At 36.8% G+C, this 18,970-nt stretch overlaps 1 long non-coding RNA gene across 1 annotated transcript in view; it reads left to right on the forward strand.

Annotated features, from left to right (window-relative positions):
* LOC121823113 (uncharacterized) overlaps positions 1–18,694 on the forward strand; it is a 147,019-nt gene extending 128,325 nt beyond the window's left edge. The window contains exon 6 of the long non-coding RNA XR_013045189.1: positions 18,202–18,694. This is a non-coding gene — a long non-coding RNA (uncharacterized LOC121823113). The remainder of the gene's footprint in view (positions 1–18,201) is intronic.
* Positions 18,695–18,970: the final 276 nt, after the last annotated feature.

Raw genomic sequence — 18,970 nt, forward strand, 5'->3', positions numbered from 1 at the left:
TATGGCTAATTTCTTTTGCTAATATACTTTGTCCACCCTTTACTTAATATATTTAATGAGTATCTGAAAGTGTCTCTCCCAATGTGTGTATGTCTTCATCCTTTTCTGAGAGAAAACAGAAACTGTTCATGAATTTCACAAACCAGAAATGATTGATAGCTAACTGTATTTTATATTCTAAACTAAACCCAGGTTTTTCATGGTGAATTTTATGATAACCAGCTAAATAGACTTTTAAGAATGTTTCATTCATTCACAACTCTCTTAAAATGGAGGGCAATCAGGGCATTCAGTAAATTTCTCTAGGTTAAAGACACCAACTTTTAATGCATTTAGCAGGAAAGGACTTTAGAATCTACTTCTGACTGTTGTTTAGAAAGTGAAGCAAAAACAGACTCTGCAGGCAGAGAAATTATTAGTGAATAAAAAGAGATCGTCAAGAGTGAAATGCACATGGTGAGGCAATCAATCCACCCTTCTCCCTTCTCTCTTCCCATTGGCTCCTGACTGATGAAGTTCTCTGAGAGTTTCATAACTCCCTTCACAGCACACTCATTAACCTCTCTTGAGAAACCTCCCCTAGTCCCTCTGCCTTCTCTTGCTCAACTTTGCTTTTCTCTCACTAATCACTTAATTTTTGCTCCTCTTCAGCATAAGTCCCACCGAAGCACAGACACTCTTTTTATTGTGGTATTTCTAGTCCCTGAAGCTCTACCTGACAAAAATATTATTTAAAAACATGAAAATTTAGTGAACAAGATGCTGAATAGAATTTTTAAACTGATGCTTCAACATGGTCGAGAGTTATTTAAATTTTTTTCATTGAAACTTTCTCTTGAAGTTATTGTAAGCCATAGAAATGCAATTAAAAAGGGGCACAGTGGCAGGGAGAAGTGGTCTATGATGTTTGATTGGGACAAACTGCAAATTTTTCCTGTTTGATGAGTGTTGGTCTGCTTTCACACAAATCAATGTAAAAATCTCTCGTAGAATTGATGTGATGTTTGAATCAGTTTCTGTATTCTGGGTTTATCAAGCATTTCTACTTAGAATCAACACACAACAAATAAAAGACTTTCATGTCCTAGCAACCTGCCACATACACAAAGAAGGGAGTAGAATACAAGACAGTGGTAGCAGTTAGGGAAGTAGGATCTAAAATCGGGCTGCACCTCCTAGATTTAGTTGTTATTGAGAGTTTTGGAACTTATTCACTTTTAAACTTAACTATCTTAACAGTGCCTCCTTCCTAGACTAATGGGATGTTTTCACTGATTCAAAGACAAAGCATTTTATGTTCTTGGCACAAAGAAAGAGCTCAACAAATTAGGGACCTTTGTGGTGGTATTATGTTCCCCAAAATATTGTGTACCTTAATAAACTTATCTGGGGTCACAGAACAGAAAAGCCACTAGTTAGGCAGTGATAGCACACGCCTTTAATCCTAGCATTCCAGAGGCAGAAATCCATCTAGGATCTCTGTGAGTTCAAGGCCACATAGGAAACAGCCAGACATGGTGACTCATGCCTTTAATCCCAGGAAGCAAGCCTTTAATCCTAGGGAGTGATGGTAGAAAGTAGAAAGGTATATAAGGCATGAGGACCAGAAACTAGAAGCATTTGGCTGGTTAAGCATGTGGCTGGTTAAGCATGTGGCTGGTTAAGCTTTCAGGCTTCTAGCAACAGTTCAGCTGAGATTCATTCTGGATGAGGACTCAGAGGCTTCCAGTCTGAGAAAACAGGACCAACTGAGGAACTGGTGAGGTGAGATAGCTGTGGCTTGTTCTGTCTCACTGCCCTTCCAGTATTTACCCCAATAACTGGCCTTGGGTTTGATTTTATTAATAAGAACTTTTGAGATTCCTGCTACAGACCTTAGTAGGTTTTTCTTTGTTTCTGAAGACCAGAGACTATGTCTTTTTTTTTCAGCAAATTGTTATTGATTCATTTCTAGTTATTATGTATCACATTATTTTAAACATTCATTCCCAACCTTTACACTTTTGTAGACAAAAAAAAGACTCAGAATGAAATCATAAAGCAGCATACTCTCCCCCATTCATAGGCTGAACACTTTCAAAGGTTAAATAGTTTCTCTCTTTATTGATGAATTCTCAGCCTCTGACACAGTGCTTGGTACACAGTACATACTCAATTGTTAGCTATTAGATTGATGAATGAACCTTAATGAACTACCAATATTTTACTAAATAAAATACTTTAATATGTAGTCTCTCTTTTCACATTATTCTAATAACTTTACATATTTAATAACATTTTATTATAATTGGTAATCCAAATTAATTGTGTACACATTACTGGATTTCACTGTGACATTCCCATACAATGTGATCTGGTTGTACATATCTACTAACTACTCTCTTTCTCTCTTTCTCTTCTCCCTTCCTGAAAGTCCCTCTTTATTCCATAGTTGTCCATCTACTTCATTAATTTTATATTAAAAGTTCCTCATTTGAAAAATTTGGTACTAATCCTTATTCATCTGACTTATTTCATTTAATAGATTGATGTGTCATTCTACACATTTTTCTACAAATGTTTGGATTTTTATTCTTATGAATGAATAACACTTTAGAATATAAAAATATACATATATGATATATATGTGTGTGAGAAAGTATATAAATATATAATTTTTATTCATATATACATAGTAACCTAGAGCAATTGCATAGTTTTACACATAGTTTTATATATAGTACTTCAAAGCATGTACATAGATACTCATTATGCATGCTGATTTTGTTTTCTCCTGACACATACCCAGAAGTGGCACAGATGTATCAAATGGCAGTCATAATCTTACTTGTTTGAGGAAACTGTATAAACATTTCTTGTGGGAGCCCACGGTGACTCCAGCTTGTGGCTTGATTCCATCTCAACTCAAAGTCAGAGACTTCAAGCTTGTCTTCACTCCTTAAGTCAGGATAACAGGATGTTTGGCCAAAGACGTGGTTACTCCTCAAGTCAGGATAATAGGATGCATGGCTAAAGTGCATGGCTGCCAAATGTCTTGAGAGTTAGGGAGGTGTTTCTGCTTGTTTGTTCCTTGACCCATGGTGTCCTTGAGAGGGGGAGGTCTTTTGCCGCCCTTGCTTTGGGTATAAAATGCTGTGGGAAATAAACTTGTGGCTGCTGTGGTATTGACTCAAAGCCCCCCTGAACCTAACCTGGGTCTCTATCTTTCCTTTTATGCCTCTGTTTTCCTAGCTATTTCTTTTAATCAATCTTCACTCCCCTACTCAAAGCCATTTGACAGACTGGGCAGGACCTGAACATTTCTATAGTGGATATAGTAACTTATTTTCACAGTATGTAAAGATTTCTTCTCTCCCACTACTTTTTTTTAATAATAGTAATTTCAAGTAAGATGGAGTCTCAAAGTGGTTTATTATATACTTCATCAATGGCTAAATATGTTGAACATAAACTTAAATTACTGATTATTTGTATTTGTTTCAAGAAGCATCTTTTAGAATATTTGCCCATGTATTGATTGAATGATTTATTCTGTTAGTTAATTTTTGGTGTTCTTTATGCATTTTGAATACTTTTTCTTTGTCAGTTAATATAGCCAGCAAGTACTTCTTCTATTCTGTAGGATATCTGTAGGCTATCTTGCACTGTTTGATTGTTTTATTTGCTGTGAATTTCTTAATATGATATAGTTTTACATGCCAACTATTGCTTTTCTTTCCTTTTAGGTTATATCCAGGAAATTATAGCCTGAGATAATGTCTTAAAGTGTTTTCTCTTTGTTTTCCTTTAATAGTTCCAAATCTTACATTAGTCTTTGATCCACACTTTGGTAATTTTTGTATAGTGTCAGAGATAAGGATTGAATTTTAAGTGTTTACAACTTTTCAAGCACTGTTTCTAAAAAGGTTGTCTTCTCCCTTATATGGTTTTAGCTTCTTTGTAAAGGACCAGTGGCTGTGGTCTGTGGGTAAGTTTATATCCAGGTCCTCTATCTCCTTCTGTTTTATTGTTGCTGTAGCTCTGTGATACTTTAAAACAGATACTGTGATGCCTTTAGCATTGTTCTTTTGGTGCTTCCAGATGAATGATGGAATTGAATTGTTTCTTTCTAGTTCTGTGAAAAATAACATTAAAATTATGATCAAGAACTCTGAATCTATAAACTGCTTTCTTTCCATTCATTTCTATCTTCATATTTGTTTATTTGTGCAGACAACCCTCCAAGTTTTATGGCACTATTCATTCACCTAGTGAGCGGCATTCTCTTAAGGGCCCAATGCTCAAGACTGGAGGCATGGGCAGAGGAAATGAAGTCAGAGCTGTATCCTAGCATTTGGATGTCCAAGGCAAAAGCACTGAGTTTGAAGTCAACCTCCATTATATAACAAGTTTGAGGCTAAGACACACAGTGAGAGTCTATCTAAAAACAATTCAAGACATGGGGTGTAACTTAGAAATACAACTCCTATCATCAAGCCCAGAGTTGGATCCACTGAATCACAGAAAAAAAGAATAAATGGATGAATGAATGAACAAAGTAACAACACAAAACAAAACAGATTTAGAAGTATAGTGAAAAAATAATTAAAATGAACAACTATGCCACAAATAAAAATAGAAAGGGTACAAAAGTAGCATAAAATAAACTAAAATGTCAAAATTTAATAAAGCTGAAGCTAATAACGAAATAATTTTTAAAGGGAGGTTATAGATTTGGGGATAAAGAAATATGTTGCAAAATTTTTAAATGGAAAAGAAAATAAGGATAAGAAAAGAGCAGTGTATTTTTAAAATCCAATTTAAAAATAAGTAAATAAACTCGGACAAATTAAGGGGGAAATGAGAGAAAACAACTCAGACATTTCTCTTAGCTGAGACACTTGAACAAGAGAAACTTCCTTCTGAGTCCTCCAACATTAAAATCCATGTCCAATATTAGAATCCACCAGCTGTGCATGGATGGAGTGAGTTGTAACTGAGGCTTACTGCAATGTCTCCTTGTTCCCATCAAACATGCTATGTGTAGGCTGAACTCTGCCTTGATTTCCCACTAGATTGAAATAGCTAAGGGTATGTTCTCTGTGACAAGACTGTAAGCACTTAATTTTTTAAAAACATTTACTTATTTTTATTTTATGTGTAAGGGTATTTTGCCTGCGTGTATGTCTATATACCATGTACATGCCTCATGCCAGTGAAGGCCAGAAAAGGCTATTGGATCCCCAGAAAGGGGTTTACAGATATATGTAAGGTGTGCTATATGTGCAGGGCAATCAAACTAGGGCCCTCTGAAAGAACAGTCAATGATTTTATTTGTTGAACTACATGTTCAGCCCCTTTATGGACATTGATTTGCCTATGCCCATTATGATAACTTTACCTTTGGAGATTCCAAAAAGGCCATGTCTTCTGTGCCTTCTAATTGTGGAAGATTACATTTTACACAGTGTACCCACCCTAACATTGCAATTTCCTTGAGCCTTAAAATCCTTTCATCAATCCTAAATGAGATAATTTGAGGTAAGAAGATGCACTTTAAATATGGGCCACACATTCTCATGCCAGTGTCTATAATGCACATGGAAGGAGGAGGCCCTTGCTCTTTGCCTGCTTGCCTTCACTCTGGCAAGTTTCAAAAATGTCCATAACAGCCTGACTCATAATGGGTCACTCAGGCAGGGTCACTTTTATGGTGACCTGACTTGTTTGGACTTTTGGTACTAGCTAATTAGTCATGATGTTTCTGGGTGTGAAAGAGATAGGAAGCCTACTTCATTTTTGTTTGATCTGTGTAACTAGAAAGTTCTCAAATGAAAGAAACGTTACATTAAATTTTGGCAAGAGGGAATGTTGGCACCTGAAGACATTTCCAGACTTGAACCCATTTGCAGACCCAGAACTCCTTGAATGAAAGGAAGTCCAAGTCTCCCTCAGAAAACATTTCACTAAAATCCCTAAGAATTTCATGGTTAGTCTTTGTCCCATCCTTCTCTAGAGGGAGGGACCTATGGCCTTTACAAGAGTAACTGTACACTGGGAAAGGGTGGATGAAATCTGACTTTCTGTAATCAATTGGATAGTTGTTTAGAATTGAAACTGATTCCAGGAAATCATAAAAAACATTGTGGCCCTCCTGTTAAAATAGGGCTCTGGTTTGGGTTGAGGTTTGACTTACAGTATACCAGTAGGTTCCTGAACACACCCTGTTGTTATTTCTCCATTGCCAGAATGTATAATTGAGAACTCAGCAGAAGATTCACATTGGTTTCCTGTGCTGTGGAGTCAGGACTATTATGGTTGGAAAGCCCAAATAGAAGCTGCTGGAGATGTCTTTATCAGAGAAAATAGTGAATGAAATACAATATGACAGCACAGAAGGAGTTGTAGAAGTTAGTACTACCATCAAGGCTTTGAAAGAAGAGGGGTGGTGTTCCTACCACATCACCCTTTAACTCCTCTGTCTGTGACATTTGGGCAGCAGAAGACAGGTGGGTCATGGAGAATGACAGTTGACTATTCAAAATTTAACTAAGTAGTGACTCCACTTGCAACTGATGTAACAGATATAGTGTCCTTACTTGAGCAGATTAACACATCTCTTGGTACACAGTATGCAGACACTGATCTAGCAAATGCCTTTTGCTCAATAGATGTTCATAAGGACCACTAGAAACAATTTGCTTTCAATTGGAAGGTCTATAGTATACTCTTACAGTTTTACTGCAAGGATATATTAATTTCCAGCCCCATGTCATCACTTAGTTTGAAGGGATCTTGATTGTCTTTCTCTTCCATAAAATACCACATTGGTCCACTATATTGATAACATTATGTTTATTGGGCCAAGTGAGTAGGAGGTAGCAACCACTTTGGACTTGTTGGTAACACTTATATGCATCAGATGATGGAAAATAAAATTAACCAACATTCAAGGTCCTTCTACTTCAGTGAAGGAGTCCAGTGGTATGGGGCATTCAGAAATATTATTTCTAAGATAAATTATTACACCTGGCCCCTCCCACCATCAAGAAAGAAGCACCATGGTTAGTGGGCCTACTTTGATTCAGTAGACAGCACATTTCCTTTCTTGTGTGTGTTCCTCTGGCCCATATACCAAGTGACTAAATGCCACTAGCTTTGAATGGGGCTTAGGGCAGGAAACAGATCAACAGATATAGACTGCTGTGTATATAGACTGGGATTTTGGAGCAAGACTCTACCATCATCTTCAGACAACTATTCTCCCTTTGAGAGACAGTTTTTGGTCTGCTGTTAGATCTTAGTGGTAAATGAATATTTGACAATGGCCCACAAATTACTATGTGACCTGAGCTGCCCATCATGTCCCAAGTGTTATTTGACTTACCAAGTCATGAAGTAGGACATGCACAGCAACATTCATTATCAAATGGAAGCAGTATGTATATGATCATGCCCAAGCAGATCCTGAAGGCCAAGCAAGTTATGTTAAGAAGTTACCCAAATACCTATGGTTTCTACTCCCATTACAATGACATTTTCTGCCAAGCATACACCTAGAGACTCGTCGGGCGTGGCCTATGATTGGTTGACTGAGGAAGAGAAGACTAGGGCCTGGTTCACTGATGGGTCTGCACGTTTTGCAGGCACTACCCAGAAGGGGACATCTGCAGCATTACCTGTGGGGGAATGTTGTTTTAAGGTGTGTTACTTTTATTTATGTTGCATTTGTTTAACTCTTGGAAGCTGTGTTATTGTGCCCGTCTAAAACACCTAATGGTCTAATAAATTGCTGAATGGTCAATGGCAAGGCAGGAGAAAGGATAGGCAAGTCTGGAAGGCAGAGAGAAGAAATAGAAGGAGAAATATTGGAGAAAAGGAAGGGATGAGAGAGGAAGGAGGAGGACTTCAGGGGCCAGCTACCCAAATACCCAGCTACACAGCCAGATACAGAGTAAGAAGAAAAGAAAAGACATACAGGAATAGAAAAGGAAACCCCACAGGCAAAAGATAGACAGGAATAATTTAAGTTAAGGAAAGCTGGCTAGCAGCAAGCCAAGCTAAGGCTAGTCATTTATAATTAAGAATAAGCCTCCATGTGTGATTTATTTGGGTGCTGGATGGTGGGCCCCCCAAAAGAGCAAAAACAAACAATTATCCATTTCAGGGACAACCCTGAAAGACACTGGCAAAGGTAAATTTTCACATTGGCTACAACGTAGGCGATATATATCATACACTTTGTTTAGCAGCAAAAATGGCCAGATGTGTGATTATTCACTGATTAACGGACTATAGCCAAAGGATTTATAAAGGGCATGATTGGAAAAATGATGAGAAAGACATCTGAGGATAAAGTATATGGATATACCTCTCCAAATGGGTGAAGGATGTGAAGACACTTCTGTCCAATGTAAATGCTCACCAAAAAGGTGAGTTCAGCAGACAATGAGTTCAATAATCAAGTATATAGGATGACCTGTATTGTGTACAATTAGTCTTTTTACTCAGGCATCACTGTTATTGCCCAATGGTCCCTTTACAAAATGGCCATGCTTACAGAAGTGGTTGTTATGCATGGACTGCACAACTTAGTCTTCTTTCACCAAGCCTAACCTTGCTACTGCTGCAGCTGAGTCCCAAATCTGCCACCCAAAAAGACACCAACACTTAGCTCCTAATATGGTATATTCCCTATGGTGACTATCCAGCAACCTGGTGACTCGTTGTCTACTTTTGATCATTTCCTTTGTGGAAAGAACAACATTTTTATCCTTGCTGGAATATATACTGCTTCAGGGTATGAATTTGCCTTTCCCACAAATAATGCTTCTGCCAAAATAGTATCCATGTCTTACAGAATGCTGTATCCACGGTCTTGGTATTTCATACTATATTGGTTCTGACCAAGGAACTCACTTTACAGCCAGAGAAGTGCAACAATAGGCACATGATCACAGAATTCACTGGTCTTTCCATGTTCCCCACAATCCTGGAGCATTTGGCATCATAGAAAGATGGACTGGCCTTTTAAAGACACAGTTAAAGTACCAATTAGTTGGCATCAGTTTAGAGGGCTGAGGCAGTGTTCTCCAATAGGCTGTGTATTCTTTGAATCAGAGTAAATATCTAGTATAATTTCATCCATAGCCAGAGTACACAGGCCCAGGAATCAAGGGGTGGAAGAAGGAATAGTTTCACTCAATATCACCCCCGTAGTGACTCACTAGGAAAATTTCTGTTTCCTGTTCCCACAAGTTCTGCTTACCTAGAAGTTTGGGTTCCATAGGACTGAACAGCAATCAGGGAAGAAAACATAAGAAACATTCCATTGACCTAGAAGCCTAGACTTCCCCCCCGGCCACTTTGGGCCTCTGATACCCTTAAGCCAACAGGCTAAAAAAGAAATAATAATAACAGCATTAGACGGGGTGATTGATCCAGATTATCAAGGAGAAATTGGATTGTTTCTCCACAATGGAGGTAAGGAAGATTATATCTGGAGTACAGGAGAGTCTAGGTCATCTCTTGGTGTCATGTCTTGTGATTACAGCCAATGGGAAACTACAGCAACCTAATCCAGGTGGGATCACATGATCACAGACCTTTCAGGAATGAAGATTTATGTCACTCCTCCAGGAAAAGAGCCAAGACCTGCTGAGGTGCTTACTGAGAATGCAGAAAATTAAGAATGGGTAGTAGATGAAGGTAGTTATAAATACTAGATAAGTCCACATTGTAGCTAGAGTTTTCCTGCCTTGCCCACAGTCAGGACAAATTTTTGTCACCTGCCAGTCCCACAGCCACTCAGACCCAACCAAGTAAACACAGAGAATTATATTGGTTACAAACTGTATGGCCGTGGCAGGCTTCTTGCTAACTGTTCTTATAGCTTAAATTAATCCATTTCCATAAATCTATACCTTGCCATGTGGCTCATGGCTTACCGACATCTTCACATGCTGCTTGTCCTGGCGGCGGCTGGCAGTGACTCCTTCTGCCTTCCTGTTCTTCCTTTTCTCGTCTCTGTTAGTCCCGCCTATACTTCCTGCCTAACCACTGGCCAATCAGTGTTTTATTTATTGACCAATCAGAGCAATTTGACATACAGACCATCCCACAGCACCACATAACCAGTTGCAAAACTAAGGATTATAATTGACATGAGATTTTTCTGTCATATTTTGTTAAAAATGTATTTGTATAGATATTTGAATTTCAATTCCTGAATATCTTTATCATCTAATGTAACATCAATTCAGAGACATCAGTGGTTATCATATTGTTTTGAGATACTAAAAATGTCTCTCAAGAGACATTGCTATCTATTAAAAATTTATAATGTATTATGAATTTGTATTTGCATGTATAATTTTAATATATTACCTATAATCTTTACCTGGGTAAACATTATATGTTTTTGGTTGTATGTGGGACAGTTATATGATATTAGGCATAATTATGACATGGTTATTGTTTGCATTTGAATATTGAGCATGATATTCAGTCTAAGAGTTACAGACAGGAAAAATGACAAAATTCTAAAACTGGATTTTGGTGATAGTTGTACAGCAATGTGGGTGTACTTGGTTCAGCAGTATAATTCAGTGCAACTTGGAGCAGGGGCATGGAATATTTGATTAAAGTTCCCATAAATATTTATTTTTGAAAATCAAAATAAAATACATCTTTCAAGTTTTTGTAAATATGTTGTCTCCTGTAATCAACTTACCTTCAATATATCCTAAAAAATTTCTTCTCATTCAGACATAGAACAGCTGCATCATATGGTGATGAAGTCAGGTTTCCTCTCTCCAAACACTTGTGGCTTTTGTTTCCTTATACAGAAAAAAGAAAACATGCCATTCCTCTTTTGTCTGTTTATCTGTCTGCCTGTCTATCTTGAGGCAAGATCTTACTAACTTACTTAGGCTTGCCTTTAACTCACTATATAGCCCAAGCTGACTTTTAATTTGTGATCCTTCTGCCTCAGCCGTCTGAGTAGCTGCCATGTCAGATATATGCTGCCAAATGCAACTTTATAATTTTTCTTTCTTAAAAAGTATTACTTTGTCTAATTCCAAAAACCATGATCTATATTTGTCCTTTTAAAATAGAAACAAAATCCAGATTTGGAGTGTAAAGGTTAATTCATATTTTCCTGAACAATATCATTCTTACTGGTTCAAGGGAAAGAAGGGACATACTTCTTTGCTATTTTTTAAATTTTATTTTATTTTTAACTGAAATATGATTATATCATTTCCTCCCTCTCCAACCTTTCCTATGTCCCTCCCGCTTTGTCTCAAATTCATGGGCTCTGTTTTCTTTTTTTCTTTTTCTTTTTTTTTTTTTGGTTTTTTGAGACAGGGTTTCTCTGTGTAGCTTTGCGCCTTTTCCTGGAACTCACTTGGTAGCCCAGGCTGGCCTCGAACTCACAGAGATCCGCCTGGCTCTGCCTCCCGAGTGCTGGGATTAAAGGCGTGCGCCACCACCGCCCGGCCTGTTTTATTTTTTTCAACAATAATGTATTGATATGTATGTATATATGTATATATATATATATATATATATATATATATATATATATATATATATAAACAATACATTACTGTTAATGTATTGTTACATTACAACACACAAATATATTGTATTGTTACATTACAACACACAACAATACACAAATATAACCAGCCGAGTCCATTTAGTGTTGCTTGTATGATTTCATATGTATATGATTTTAGTGCTGACCACCTGATAATGGATAACTAATTAGGAGGCTCATCCCTCAGAAGGACTAATATTCCCTCTCTCAGTAAGCATTAATCACCTGTGAGTGGGGCCCTGTTAGAGTTCCTCCATATATATTGTCATGTCAACTGGTGTTATTATTGTTCAGGTCTTTTTAGGAATCCATATTTTTGCAATTTCATGATATAGCTTCCCTGTCATAACTTAAAGACACACGTGAATTCCTGGTCCTCTGGCTCTTACTGTCTTTCTTACCTTTTTCTTCCATGTTCCTGAACTTTAGGTATAGGGGTTGTGTTATAGATATATCATCCCACAGTCAGTTGCTGAATAAAAATATGAATAAATTTACCCAATGGTGTATCATCCACCAGCACTAGTGCAGGTGATTTAAAGAAAAGTAAAATCTCAAAGAAATTGTATGATGTATTCCCATTTTATTTGCTACAACTTCAACCAATATCAGAAAAAATACAATGTACATCAGTTCTAAAGTAACCTTTATACACACAAATGTGTTGCATATTAACAGGGCATAGATTAATTTCCTAAGAGTTTCTCAGTTTCAATGCTATTAGTTTTCATTAAGTCAAGCACTAATTTAAGGGGCAAAGGCAATTTAAACATTTCTCATTATTTGCATTGCACTTTTCATTAATGGGGCACTGAAGAGGGGGGAAAATGTGTCTTTTTTTCAATTTGTAAAGAATTTAGTAGCATGAACACACCAACCTGAAAGAAAAAAGGAAACAACAGCTTGATAAAATTAGTCTGTAGTAACTTGTTTCATCATCATTCTTTGCTAGCATCTATAGACTAAATGCAACAGCCACTTCTTCATTAACAAGAACAACATCCAAGAAATAGGATGAGGAGAAAAGATGGAGTCAATCAGGAACATAGAATCATTCATTCCTTGCCTAAGCATTGGTTTTGGACATTTACTGATCCCAGGAAATAGGATTAGGAGCACATGAATTCTACCTTGTAGCCGGAAATTTTCCTGTGTCCTGCCTGGCCAGTGGTCAGGACAAATCTCTCCCACTTGCATTCCCCAAGTAAACACACAAAGGCTTATATTAATTATAACTGCTTGATCATTAGCTCAGGCTCATTACTGACTATCTCTTACACTTAAATTAAACCATAAAACCATAATTCTTATTTATGTTTATTTTGGTACCTTTCCTCAGTCCTTCCATGTCATTTTGCTTCCTCTGTGTCTGGCTGGCTACTCCTGACTCAGCCTTCCTCTTCCCAGAATTCTCCTTATCTGCTTATCCTGCCTATACTTCCTGCCTGGGTACTGGCCAATCATCATTTTATTTATCAACCAATCAGAGCAACACACATTCACAGCATACAGAATGACATTCCATAGCACCACCTAAATATTATCAAAATACAGGTTGTTGAGCATAAGTATAATTTTGGTAATCAGTGTGTGGAAGTAACTAGAACATAATAGTAGGTAGAAATAAATTGACATATTGGGGAAATTCCATTAATTCAGATGAGTGGAATAATAATAATTTAACCAATGTTAATTTAAATAAATTGCTGTGTCTTAGGGTTTCTATTGCTGTAATAAAACACCATAAACCAAAAGCAACTTGGGGAAGGAAAGGGTTTATTTCATCTTGCAGCTTACAATCCATTACCCCAAAAAGTCAAGTAGGAACATGGAGGCAGGTACTTGTGCAGAGGCCATGGAGGAAAGCTGCTCATTGGCTTGCTCCTCATGTCTTGCTTAGCCTGCTTTCTTATAAACTCAAAACTACCTGCCAAAGTTTTGCACCACCCACAATGGTATAGGCCCTCCCATATTAATTAGTTAATCAAAACCAAATCACAATACATTTGGTTTTGTTTTAATGGGTCAAGTTTGTGATTTGAAAAGAGATATAAGAGTACAACCCCTGTACATTTAATCAAATGCATCATTATTTCAGACTTACTGTCATGGTCAGAATTAGGGTGATGAGGCTTTCACAAGCTTGCACTATCATATTTCTACCATAACTGTCTGTATTGTTCATAACATCAGGAGAAAGCAATTGAAAGCTCAGCCCCACAATCTTCATCCTGTATATGGAAAATGGGCTTGAAGTTTGGACAGTTTTTAAATGTGTTCACACCAAGATCCTATCATTACTAAGCCTTTATATTCCCCAATTATAAAGAGGGTATAGAGTCATAAAGACATTTTAGAATCCTGTCAGCTAAAATTCTGTTCCAAGAGTATTCAAAAATACTCAGGCATTCCCTTTGCCTCAAGGGTAACAGTGTAGAAAATACTTATAGGGCCCTTTACAGAAAGATGAAATTAAACACTACATGATTCAGAATCAGTCTTCCTTGCAGTCAGTGTGCTTTGGATTTTAGAGCTGAGTCAAAACTTCAACTTTCATAATCAATTATAATTTTCCACTATAATGAATGACTTTAACTCTTTAATTGTTCTTTCTACTTTTTAGGTACATGTGTCAAATAACAGACTAGGTTAGTGTTCATGTTCATCTGTCTCTAGCTTAAAATAGCATAATCTATTATCAGAAGACATACTTTTCTGTCAGTAAAGCCATTATGTCCAAAATCTTCCAAATTGTGTTCACTTTGGCTCTGAGAGTTAAGTGCCACCACTTGACCTCTCTATTTGGGATTCCTACCATCTCTGTCAGCACCAGGAGCCCAAATACATAGCAGTGTACTGCTAGTTTCTTAGTAATACATGTTCCTTTACATATTGTTGTTGTTTGTTTTCTTGGAGCTTATTTTAAAAACCAATTCTGATATGAGGTTTTTAAAAGTCTTTCTTAAAACTTTTGTAAGAGAGGCACACAGTTTTATCTCATTTACTGCCTGGTTTTCAACCCCCCATTCCCACTTTGAATTCTGTACATGGACTAAGAATAGACTTAATATATTTAAGCCTATTTTCACTTCTCTTATTCATCTATCCTGACATGTTCTTCCATTTCTTGCCAGCATACATTTGCCAAACATGTAGTTCTTTTTAATGAATAGTCCTTTCTGTTCTATCACAAGGAAAGTATGTTTTCTTGTTGTTTTTTACGGAAGATATTTTCTGGTCAAACAATACTTTCTAGATTAAAAAAAAAACATAGTTATTGGATTGGAAGCAATAATTCAAAGATTAGTTGAGAAGAAGAGATGTATCATCTTGTAAAATATTTACCTCATGTGTACTTATGTGGAATACAGATATTGGGAATCCCCTCTTCTCTAATAAGGAGGAGGGAAGCAATTCCTCCCATATTCCTTGGGAGTTTGAATTTTCTGAAATTATCCTTAGCCTGGGACTCAAAGCTCCACCATTTCCCTAGGAATGTGATTTTAGTATAACAAACTCACTACTACTCTAAATACAGCCTTCTTACTTGTTCCTGTTAATATTAATCTAATAATCTGATTTCACCACAACCTGCTTTCTACTATATGAAATAACTCTTCATTTCAGTACTACACAGAAAGTATGGTTTTAACTAACCATTAAGATGACTGAGTCTCTTGTCTTCCCAGAATATTTTAATAGCAATTAGAAACTTAACAACAGGCCGGGCGGTGGTGGCGCACGCCTTTAATCCCAGCACTCGGGAGGCAGAGCCAGGCGGATCTCCGTGAGTTCGAGGCCAGCCTGGGCTACCAAGTGAGCTCCAGGAAAGGCGCAAAGCTACGCAGAGAAACCCTGTCTCGAAAAACCAAAAAAAAAAAAAAAAAAAAAAAAAAGAAACTTAACAACACATTTCAGGCGCCATTGGCTCGTCATTGTTCAAACACTGCAGGCATTATAAAGTCACTTGCTCTCCTTCTTCTACATTTATGCAGTATCAGTACCTTAAAAAAGAAACATTTAGTGGTTTCAATGTGACAGTAATCCAAAAATTACCATCTGGCCAAAATCTTATCCTAGGGGCTTCTTTTGTAAAAGTACTCAGATACCACCTGTCGTAAGTTAAATTTGCCAGCCTGTAGACATTAAAACAAAGATTTCATAAAATTGGATTTTTGGACATGATTCTATGAAGTACTGAAGAAAAGACAGGCATTTGCAAACGGAAATAGAAGGAAGCCAACAAAGAATGCCAAGCGGAGCAGTTGACAACAGAAGTTACAGGGAACTTCATCTGAGCAGGAAACACTGGGTGGCAGTGAAGCATATATGTTGAATGGGCTCCATCTGAGTAACCTGTAACCTATAATATTTTCTTGTCATTTTCCATCAGTAATTCATTGGTTGATGGTAATTTGCGGAGTTAAGGTGGCTATGTATCTACTACCGGGGTTATGGACAACAGAAATAGCGTTTTGGTAAAAAGGCTGTTGTGCCTCCTCTTGACAGCATCATTTTCAGCACCTTTTTCTGTATTTAAATGCACAGCCACATTTAATATTCAATATTTTCAATATAAATACAACTGTAGGGTTTCTACTTTCCCCAAGGAAGGCAATCACCATTGTCTCTCTTTTTATTCCAACTCTTTCCCTATGTTCTTGGTGGTAACTCCATGTTCTGACCCCTGTAGGTTTGGAAAATGCAAAGGAAGTCAAACTTGGGAGACTGAAAACTTCTGACTTATCTGGCATTGTTACACACTAGTGACAAGCATTCCCTGGAGCCAGCTCTGCTAGAAGGCCTGCTTTTTGTCTCTTGGAAACTCCCCTGGGCTTCTCTGGGCTCCCTCACCATGATCTTCTTTTAATTAACTCTTCTCTGATTCATAAGTTTCTAATCTTGTAGCCCCCAAAAGCCCTTAGTTACCAATTCTCTATTCCAAGGCTTATTTGCCTATCAAGCAAAATTAAAGTTCACTCCATGCTGGTCTTTGGTATAAGTGAAGCTCATCTGTCCTCAGAAAATTTCCCTAACCCATTGATCCTGCTATGTTCTGAAAGTGCAGGTTACCATGCAGCCATCTGGCTTTTCTTTCATGAGTGAGAAAATGAAACAGATCACCTCGATTTTTTTAGGTATTTCTATATATGTGTCCAATACCAGCCCTGAATAAGTCTAACTACAAGAAACCTTTTGAAATTCTGTGACTTATCTAATGGAAACTTCTTCTACAGGCTTAAGAGTGTGCCCAGAAATTTCTGACTCCCTTTTCAAGGTAGAAAAGAAAACTTTCCCAGAACAAAATCTCCATGAACTTCTGAGGTCCACTGTCACCAAACATGAGACACAACTGATATAAGTTGATTGAAATTTAGCAGATCTGTATAATGGTTTAAAGTAACAGTATTTGAAAATGCAAAATATGTTTGCAGAGATAGATTTAGAACTTCATTTTCTTATTACAGAAAAATACTGAAAGGAGAGCAGCACAATATAAATAGGAGAGAAAACCATGACACATCACTCTAAAACACACAGATAAACAGTAATACATCATTTTGATTGATTTCCACCCAGTAACATGTTATTCCATACATATGGTTCTTACATGTTATAGTAATGCTCTATATACAAATTCTCTTTGGTATGCCTTTTGACTTAATTCTGACATTTGCCATATGATTCTTAATTCTTCACCAAGAGAAATAATAGAGGCAAATTAATCCATGGAGAAAGACATAGTATAATTTATTTTTCTTTCTCTATTACTAAACATTGTGATTGCTTCCAAATTTTAGCAATTAATACCATAAACATTTCCCAGCCACCAAAGCTTTACCTCAGATTTAAGATCTAGCTACAGAGGCAAACTAAGAAAGATTTAAAAACCTAACATACGTCTAATCCTAGAACTTGCTGCTCTTTGTGCCTGAGTATATAAACTCAGAAAGACTGAAAACATGAGCTGAACAAGAATACCACCAATGGACATGCCAAAGTGGATGGAGAACTCCTGTTTTAAAGCGCTAAAAACTTGTTCATCATGTTCTAAAAACCCATCTGAGGACCAGACAATGAAGGCATTATGTCTTCAATTAGGGATATCTCACAAAATAGTATCCAGAAATAAATTAAACATGTCTACCATTGGGAGGAACAAATAGCACACATATTATCTTGTCTTCTTTTTTCTAAGTTAGGAATATGGAAAAAGGTAGAAAAAAGAGCCATGAGGTTGCAATGCCTTTGGAAGAAGTAGGAGAAAGAAAAAAACTTAGTATAATGTTAGAAAAAGAAGACCCACCTGGTACCACATACAAACTCTTTCTCCTCAGTTACATGATAGAAATATAAACCTGTAGTCAAGAAAAGTCAGGATGTGCTCCCAAATCTCAAATTTGTTTCAGCAAACATTGTAAAGTCAGATTTTTTTAAAAAGCAATATCAAAGAAAAACCACATAAATTTCTATTTTATGTTTACTCTATTAGGAAAAGCTTCCAAAAAGTAAATAAATAAATAAATAATTATATGAATTAGTGTTTACTGATAAATGTACTAATATGGCTTCATTTTAAATCTGTTTATTAATTAAGCATTTCTGTGTTTCTTTAGTATGAAAACTGAGATGATTTTCGTTGAAAACTCTCCTCTGTTTCTTGGCAAGAATAATTTCCTCTGGAGCAGTGCAAGTCTCAACTTCCTAATTAAAATAAAGTAATGGCTTTCCCGTCAGCTGTTGGAAGGTGACATTTAAAGAATTATGAGAACTTCACAAGAAACATCGACGTTGAAGGATGAATGTAGGTAGCTGAGCACTGTGCTGCTGCTAAGTTCAATTCAGTGACTAGGTGAAAGCGGTGGCATTTACTTAGCGCCAAACCTGGATGCAACCACATAAATCGTTTGGCATGTGCAGTATTATGAGTCAAACAGCTTTGTGCCTGTGAAATAATTTTTGATGCAAAGTCCCAGAAGATAGTTCCCAGAATTCAATATTCAGCACATAGAACTCAATTCTTAACTTTGCTGGAATGAACTTATTGGTATATGCTTCTTAACAAAATCAAATAACATTCCTACTGTCCTTACCTAGGATATGAACATTCTGTGTCAAAACTGAGTTTCAGGATTATTGGTGAGTTTTTTAAAATTTATTAGTTACTAACTAACTGTAAAATATATTCTATAGGGAGATAAGAAATCTTTAATTTTTTGAGAGGAAAAATGCTAAACAAATCAATGGAATAAATATAGATGTCTATGGCTGAGGAGACAGCCCAATTGATAAGCATTTGCTTATCATGTAAAATTGGGCATCCCTAGCACCGGTTTAAAAACTAGTCATGCCAGTACATGTCTATAACCCCAGAAGGATTAGGGA

The sequence above is a fragment of the Peromyscus maniculatus genome, chromosome 16, assembly GCF_049852395.1.
Source record: "Peromyscus maniculatus bairdii isolate BWxNUB_F1_BW_parent chromosome 16, HU_Pman_BW_mat_3.1, whole genome shotgun sequence".
NCBI lineage: Eukaryota > Metazoa > Chordata > Mammalia > Rodentia > Cricetidae > Peromyscus > Peromyscus maniculatus.